Below are 7,579 nucleotides of genomic sequence, written 5' to 3' on the forward strand. Positions count from 1 at the left end.
CTAGATCCCACATGCATGCCGCAACTAAAGATACCGCATGCTGCAACTAAAGATCCTGCATGCCGCAACAAAGATCTTGCGTGCCACAACTAAGACCTGGCGCAGCCAAATACGTTATAAAAAAAAATTATTTAAAAAAAAATACTGGTTGATTGAGCTGGAGGAAGGGGGGAATAGAGTCACAGTTTAATGGGTACAAGCTTTCAGTTTTGCAAGATGACAAGAGTTCTGGAGATGGATGGTGGTGATGGTTGCACAACAATGTGAGTGTTCTTTGAGCCACTGAACTGTACACTTACAAATGGCTTAAGATGGCAAATTTTGTTATGTGTATTTTACCACAATAAAAGAAAAATTAGGGAAAAAATACTGGCTGATTGAAAGCATGCAGGCCTGCCTTGCAGGGAAGTGGGGAGTGGGAAGAGAAAGTGAGGTGCTCGGGGCACCCAGCAAACACTCGGTGGTTTGACTAAATATGAACAAGGGCCACTGCTAGGATGTGACTGCCATTATTTCACTGTTTTTTGTCTCTGGTGAAACTCTCCAGCTCTGCCTTGGAAGAACAAGAGACTCTCAACAAAAGGAACTTTTCCTCTTAGGGAAGGAAAAATTTTCAAAGCCCTTAAAACAGGCAGAGAGTCCTGTAGAGGCTATAGGCAGGCCCAGCACCTTGTCCCACATGGGTCCCAGAGTTCCTAGCAGGGGCACGGCCACTTCCACTAAGGGAGGTTCCTGGGCAGCATCGAGGGTCTACACTTAGCAAGTGCCTACTGTATGCCAGAATCAGTGCCAGGCACTGGGGAGAGATCGGGAGCCAGATGGGTCCATATCTCAGGGACTTTATACCTGGTACATCTGCCCCAACCCCCGGTTATAAAAACAAGACATACGCACCTCACTTTACAGTTAGCATAGCCCTGATGCTGCCAGTTCACCTCCTGACAATGAGGAAGGGAGAGATTCCTATGCCATCTTCTATAAAAGGACACAGAGAGCTCACGTGCCTGAGATCCTACAGCTGGTAGCATTTGAACCCAAGCTGGGCAGACTCTAGTATAGCAAAGTCAATGAGAATATGGTCTCAAAAAGACAGATCATAGGGCTTCCCTGGTGGCGCAGTGGTTGAGAGTCCGCCTGCCGATGCAGGGCACGCGGGTTCGTGCCCCGGTATGGGAAGATCCCACATGCCGCGGAGCAGCTGGGCCCGTGAGCCATGGCCGCTGAGCCTGCGCGTCCGGAGCCTGTGCTCCGCAACGGGAGAGGCCGCAACAGTGAGAGGCCCGCGTACCGCAAAAAAAAAAAGTTGAGTCCTTGGTAGCAACCTCAAGGACTTGATTTTTAAAAAAAAAGACATATGTGTCAGCAAAGATGTGGAGAAGCTGGGACCCTCATACACCACTGGTAGGAATGTAAAATGGTGCAGCCACTGTGGAAAAGTTTGGCAGTTCCTCAAAAAGTTAAATACAGAATTACCATATGACCCAGCAATTCCACTCCTAGGGATACAGCCAGGAGAAATGAGAACATATGAATACCAAAAAAACTCGTATACAAGTGTCCACAGCAGCACTATTCATACCAGCCAAAGTAGAAACGACTCAAATGATGAACGGATAAATGAAGTGTGGTATATCTATACTGTGGAATATTATTTGACAATAAAAAGAATGAAGTAATTCCCTGGCGGTGCAGTGGTTAGGACTCTGCACTTCCACTGCCGAGGGCCCAGGTTCGATCCCTGGTCGGGGAACTAAGATCCCACAAGCCACATGGTGCCGCCAAAAAAAAAAAAAAAAAAAGAATGAAGGGTTCATGCCTGATACGAAGTGGATGGACCTTGAAGATATTATACTGAGTGAAAAAAGCCAGACATCAAAGACCATATACTGTATGATTCCATTTATATGAAATGTCCAGGAGAGGCAAATCCATAGAGACAGAGAGTAGACTAGGGACTTCCCTGGTGGCACAGGAGTTGAGAATCCGCCTGCCAATGTAGGGGACATGGGTTCAAGCCCTGGTCTGGGAAGATCCCACATGCCGCGGAGCAACTAAGCCAACGTGTCGCAACTACTGAGCCTGGCTCTAGAGCCTAAGTACCGCAACTACTGAAGCCCACACAGCTAGAGCCCGCACACCTCAACGAAGACCCAACGCATCGCAAAAAAAACAGAAAAAAGAAAGAACGTAGACTAGTGTTTGCAAGGGGCTGGAAGGGCTTGGAGTGGTGATGGCTAAAGGGTATGGGGTTTCTTTCTAGGATGATGAAAATGTTCTAAAATTGACTGTGGTAAGAATTGCATCTATCTGTGAATATACTAAAAACCATTGAATAGTTCAAGTGAGTGCATTGCATGGTATGTGAATTGCATTTCAATAGAGCTGTTACAAAAGATTAAAAAAAAAAGAAGAAGAAGAATGTGGTCTCTGGAGTCCAAAGTATCTGGGAGTGGCTGTACCATATTTCTAAGCTGTGTGACCTCAGGCAGGTGACCTTGCTTCTCTGAGCTTTACTTCTTTGTCTATAACATGGGAATAGCAACTGCCCCTACCCCTTCCCCTACCTGGGAAGATTAAACACGATCATGTTCGTGAGGGCCGGCAATGCCGGGACATAGTAACTCTCAGTAACTAGTCCTGTGAGGGCACCGTGCTTCCCCCACCAAGACCAACATCCCCTTCTGAGCGCTCTTATGTTTACCCTACACTCTCCCTTACACATCTTCCTTCCCGCATCTTGTGAGGTTGGCATTAGTGTCTCCATTTTACAGATGAGAACTACTGAGTCCAGCAGGCAGCAGGCATCCCTGGCATGGCTCTCCCCTACACTCCCAGGCAGAAACTTCCTTCCTCTCTGTTCCCACACCCCATGCTGTTCTGCCTCTGCCCTCTCCCCTCCTTCTCTCCCCTGGGCACCCCCTTAGCCCTGCTGGTGTCCTCACAGCTCCAGAGCTTGGTTTAGGCCAACAGTTGGTATCTAGGTTCCTGAGGGCCTGAAGCTCTCCTCAGAGTTAGGGATGCAGCCAAAACCACCACGTGGGGCTAGATTCCTGCAGACCCTGGCCATCTCATCCCGTCCTCCGAATATACCTCAGAGGGGTGGGTTTCTCCAGCCCTTTTCACAGATGGACAAACTGAGCCTCCATACAGTGCAAGCCCTTTGCCTGAGGTACCTGCTGGTGATGCAGTCAGGATCTGAACCCAGGACCGTCTGAATTCGGACGACAACTCCAGCCCCTCTAGCAGCCACTTGGCACTGGCCCCTGTGCCTTAGTGCCCTCAACTCTGACATGGGAAGCCCTGCTCACATCCACCTGGGTGAGATCAGGGAACATGGGGTTGTAGGCGTGAGAATTCTGGTTGGCCTTTTGGCTTTTTCTCTGAGTGCCAGGGAAGGGCTCAAGTCATGATGTGGAGAAGAAACAACTGGGGACGAGGGTGGGGGAGAACCAGGGCTGGGCTGTGTGCATTTATGCAACAACTGCTGTGTGCCAGGCACTGCATAGGGCTTGATCCTCACCAATCCCTCCCAGCTACAGGACAGGAACATACTCAGAGAGGTGAAGGAACCTGCCCAAGGTCACAGAGCCAGGAGGGTGTGGGGTCTGATGGTCTTCCTCTGGGGGGCTGCCCCAATGGACAGCAGGCCCCCCATGAGATCACATCTCCCCACATTTACCTAGAAGCCGCAGAGACAGGATACCAAGAGGCTGGGGACACTCAGCTGGTTTGTCCACCTCGGTCCTACAAAGAGCGGGCTTTGTCCCAGAGACCATGAGGCTCTTCTGGAATTCTCCCTGGGGCAGAAACCTGAGGCCAGGTCGGGAGGAAGCCCTTCCCCTCAGACATCCGTTGCCATGGGAACAGCCACCCTCAGCCCTCAGCCTCTGGCTGTGATTCCAGTCTGCTGCTGGGCAGCAGGCCTGGTGGCCTGTGGGTGTGGCCGAGCCACAGCTGGCCATGGGCATTTTGGAATTAGCCTTCATCTGGAGCTATGGCCTAGAGAGGGTGGGGAGCCTTGGCGCCAGTGGGGTTTGAGTAATTCCAGGCTTCCCAGCTGGGGCCCCTGGGTGGGCTACTGGGGACGCATGGAGGCCCTTGGGATGGTGACCAGAATTGTGAGGGGGGGTGAATGAACATGTTCCTGAGAGGTCCATGACTTTCACAGAGGCCTGGGAGCCCCTCCCCCGCCACTCCTCCACCCCTGCCCCCTGGCACATAGGTGATGAAGGGCTCAATTCTCCCAGCCAGGAAGGGGCAGAGGTTGGGGCAGCGGAGGGAGCAGCCGGGACGGTTAAGATCCTAGCTAACAGCTTTTTTTTTGTTTGTTTTTTGGCTAACAGCTTTTTAAACTGAGAATTGTCTTTGTCACCCTGTACTCACAGAGGCTTATGACTTCCCTTGCTCTAAAATAAAAACCAAACTCACACTAGCCTCAGCATCGCTAGGTTTCCTCCCTCACTCTCCTCCCCGCTTGATCACCAGGCTCCAGACACTTTGGCCTCTCTCTGTCCTTAGAACGTGGTGCTTTCTCTCCTGCCTCAAGGCCTTTGCATCAGCTGTAGCGGCTTCTTTTCTTGGTCTGCTCTTTCTCCCTCTTCAGATCTCAGCTCAAATGTCACCTCCTCAGAGGGGCTCTCCCTGCCCTCCTCCATCTAAATGTCTTCCCGTGGACCTTGAGCCCCTTGGAGGGTGCAGCCTTATCTGACTTGGGGCTCCCATATAGTAGGTGTTCAGCAAACAGGAGTTGAATGACTTGCCTTCCAGACACTCCTCTCTGGGCTAGGTGGACAGCTGATTGTTATCAGCAACATCATAGCTGCCCTTTATCAAGCACCTTATCAGCATCATCATAGCTGCCCTTTATCAAGCACCCTCTAGGTGCCAGGCCCTGTGCTAAGTGCTTTGCACATGTGGTCCCATTAGATGTCACAAGGAGAAACCGAAGTACCCACTTGTGGATGGAGTGTTGATTTCCCTGGACTTACGAATACAAACCAGGGACTGGATGCAGTGACAGTCCACTGTAGATTGACAGAGCTAGAAAGGAGCTTTGAACTGTCCAACCCCCTGACTTTATAGATGGGGAAACTGAGGCCCAGAGGGGAGAAGGCACTTGCTCAGAGTCACACAGCAGATTACGGCAGAGCGAGGAATCCCAGCCATACTGCACGATGTTTTCTGGGGTGTTCCTGTGGATGTGTTTCCGTGCACCCTGCTGTATCTTTCAAACCAAGAAGTGAACATGCTACGGTTTAACTGCATTAGGGGTCGGGTTGCCCCTCAGGAGCCCCTGGCAGGCCATAGCATCACAATAAAAATATTAATAAATGCCAACTATTGAACATTTTCTGTGGCAGGCATTTTACACACATTATCTTATGTAATCCTGCAAGGTAGAGGTGTTCCTGTCCCATTTTAGAGATGCAGAAACTGAGGCCCAGAGGGGTGAATTGACTTCCCTGGATCACACAGCTACAAAGTTATAGAACCTGGACTTGAACCCAAAAATTGTGAGGTGATGATGGTGATGGTGCTAGTGGTAGTAGTAGCAACAGTAGTAGTAGCAGCAGCAGTAGTAGTAGTAGTACTAGTAGTAGTAGCAGAAGTAATAGGACATACCTTCGACCCAGCGGCTGACATGAAGTCAGAATCCCAAAGCACCCACTTAAGAGGCTTCAAACTTTTCCAACAATGTTCAAATAGGGCTCCTCACGTAGCCCTTGGAAACCACCCCGAACACGTTAGCGAGGCAAGGCACACACCCTGGGCTCGGGCTGCAGTTCCGGGAGGTGCGGACAGGCGGGGACTCCCAGCTCTGTCGTAGCGCCGCGGTGCTAACAGCGCCACCTACCGGAACCCGTGGGACCTGCAGGAGGTCAGCGCGCAGGCCCAAGGGCGGGTGGGGCGTGCAACCCGAAGATGCAACGGAATGAACCAAAGGAACCCATCAACCGGACAACTAAACCCAGGGAATGGAATCCTCCTCCGTTCTCCTATTAAGCTTCTGTCAATGATGATCATTGGGTCAACACTGAACGATTAGCAGCCAAGCGCCTGCCTGGGCAGTTTCATTGACTCTCAGCGAGCTAGGAACTGTTAGTATCCCCATTGTACGGATGAGGAAACTGAGACTCAGAGAGGTGAAGCGATTTGTCCAAGGTCACTCAGCTGATAAATAACAGAGCCAGGACTCCAACACTCGATACATACGCCCTTCATCACACACCAAAAATATCCATGCAGTTTTATTTAACACTTACGAAGACAGCTTACTACGTTGCAGACACTTCTAATTGCTTTTCAAATAGTAACTTTTTTCCTTTTTTTTTTTTTCTTTCTTTTTTTTTTTTTGGCCATGCCACACAGCTTGTAGCATCTTAGTTCCCGGACCAGGATTGAACCTGGGTCCTCGGCAGTGAGAGCTTAGAGTCCTAAACACTGGACCACCAGGAAATTCCCTACAAATAGTAACATTTAATATAAGCCTCACAACCTGTGAGATGGGTGTTAGCAAGACCCCCATGGTACAGAAAAGGAAACGGAGGCTTTTTTATGGAGAACTGAGCTTCAGTTCCTTGTCTGTAATAGAGATGTATTAAGACGGATTTGAACTATTGCTCATGAGGTTTAACAGAATGCAGCAACAAGTGAGTAAAGAGTCAGCCGTTGTCAAACTTTGGGGCTCGCTCAGGTTTCTGTGCGCCATCATGTTAACCTGGGTCACATCCGGGGCTTCCCACGGTGGGAGTGTCCTGGCAGGATGTATTCTGGAAGGCGGGCTCACTCTGTCCGCTGGCACCGGAGTGGGCATGGCTGGGGGGAGATATGGAGTCAGATGTGAACTCCCAGTGGTCCCAGTCCTGGCAGGATCAACCTAGCCGAGTCCTCTTGAACCCCTGGGGGGTTCAGTTTCTTCATCTGATAAATGGTGCTCCTGATGCCCACATGTCAGGGCGCTTGTGAAATGATGCATATGAAGCACTTGTGCAGGGCCTCGTATACAGCTGGTGCTCAATGTGTTCCTTCCTCCCTGCCCCGGGCAGAACTCAGTCCCACTTTGACAAGGATGAAATGAGAAGGCATACATGCACTGCTGGCTTTGTCTCTGGGGTCAAAAACCCAAAGGGCTCCTGGGGCCAGGCAGGTACCAGGACTGAAGGAGGCTCTCCTGGGAATATTCTGACCTTCCACAAAGAAACTGCCTTCCTGGTCTCACTGTATTATGTTGAAAACACGAAGAAAAGCTCTTTTTTTAAAAGGAATACACAGAATTTTATAATTTTGTTGGCAGAATTTTATATCCAGAGGGAAAAATCCTAAAAAGCAGTTAGAATTTAGAAAGATCAGTGGCATTCCTACTATCAGCAACCTTAGAAACTATAATAAAATCAGAGACAGCAAAACAACTTAGTTCAGGCATCCAACCTTTGGCCACATCAGAGGCAGCCTTCCGAACTGGATATCAAACTGACTGTGCACAAGACCCCTGAAGGCGTTCCATAATTTTCAGGGTCAAATTCAAATCCCTCAGTGGCATGATGTCTCATATACACACAGCCTGCTCTGGGTCAAGCCA

This window comes from Monodon monoceros, unplaced genomic scaffold (genome assembly GCF_005190385.1).
Source record: "Monodon monoceros isolate NGI ecotype Baffin Bay Population unplaced genomic scaffold, NGI_Narwhal_1 Super_Scaffold_1, whole genome shotgun sequence".
NCBI classification, from domain to species: Eukaryota; Metazoa; Chordata; class Mammalia; order Artiodactyla; family Monodontidae; genus Monodon; species Monodon monoceros.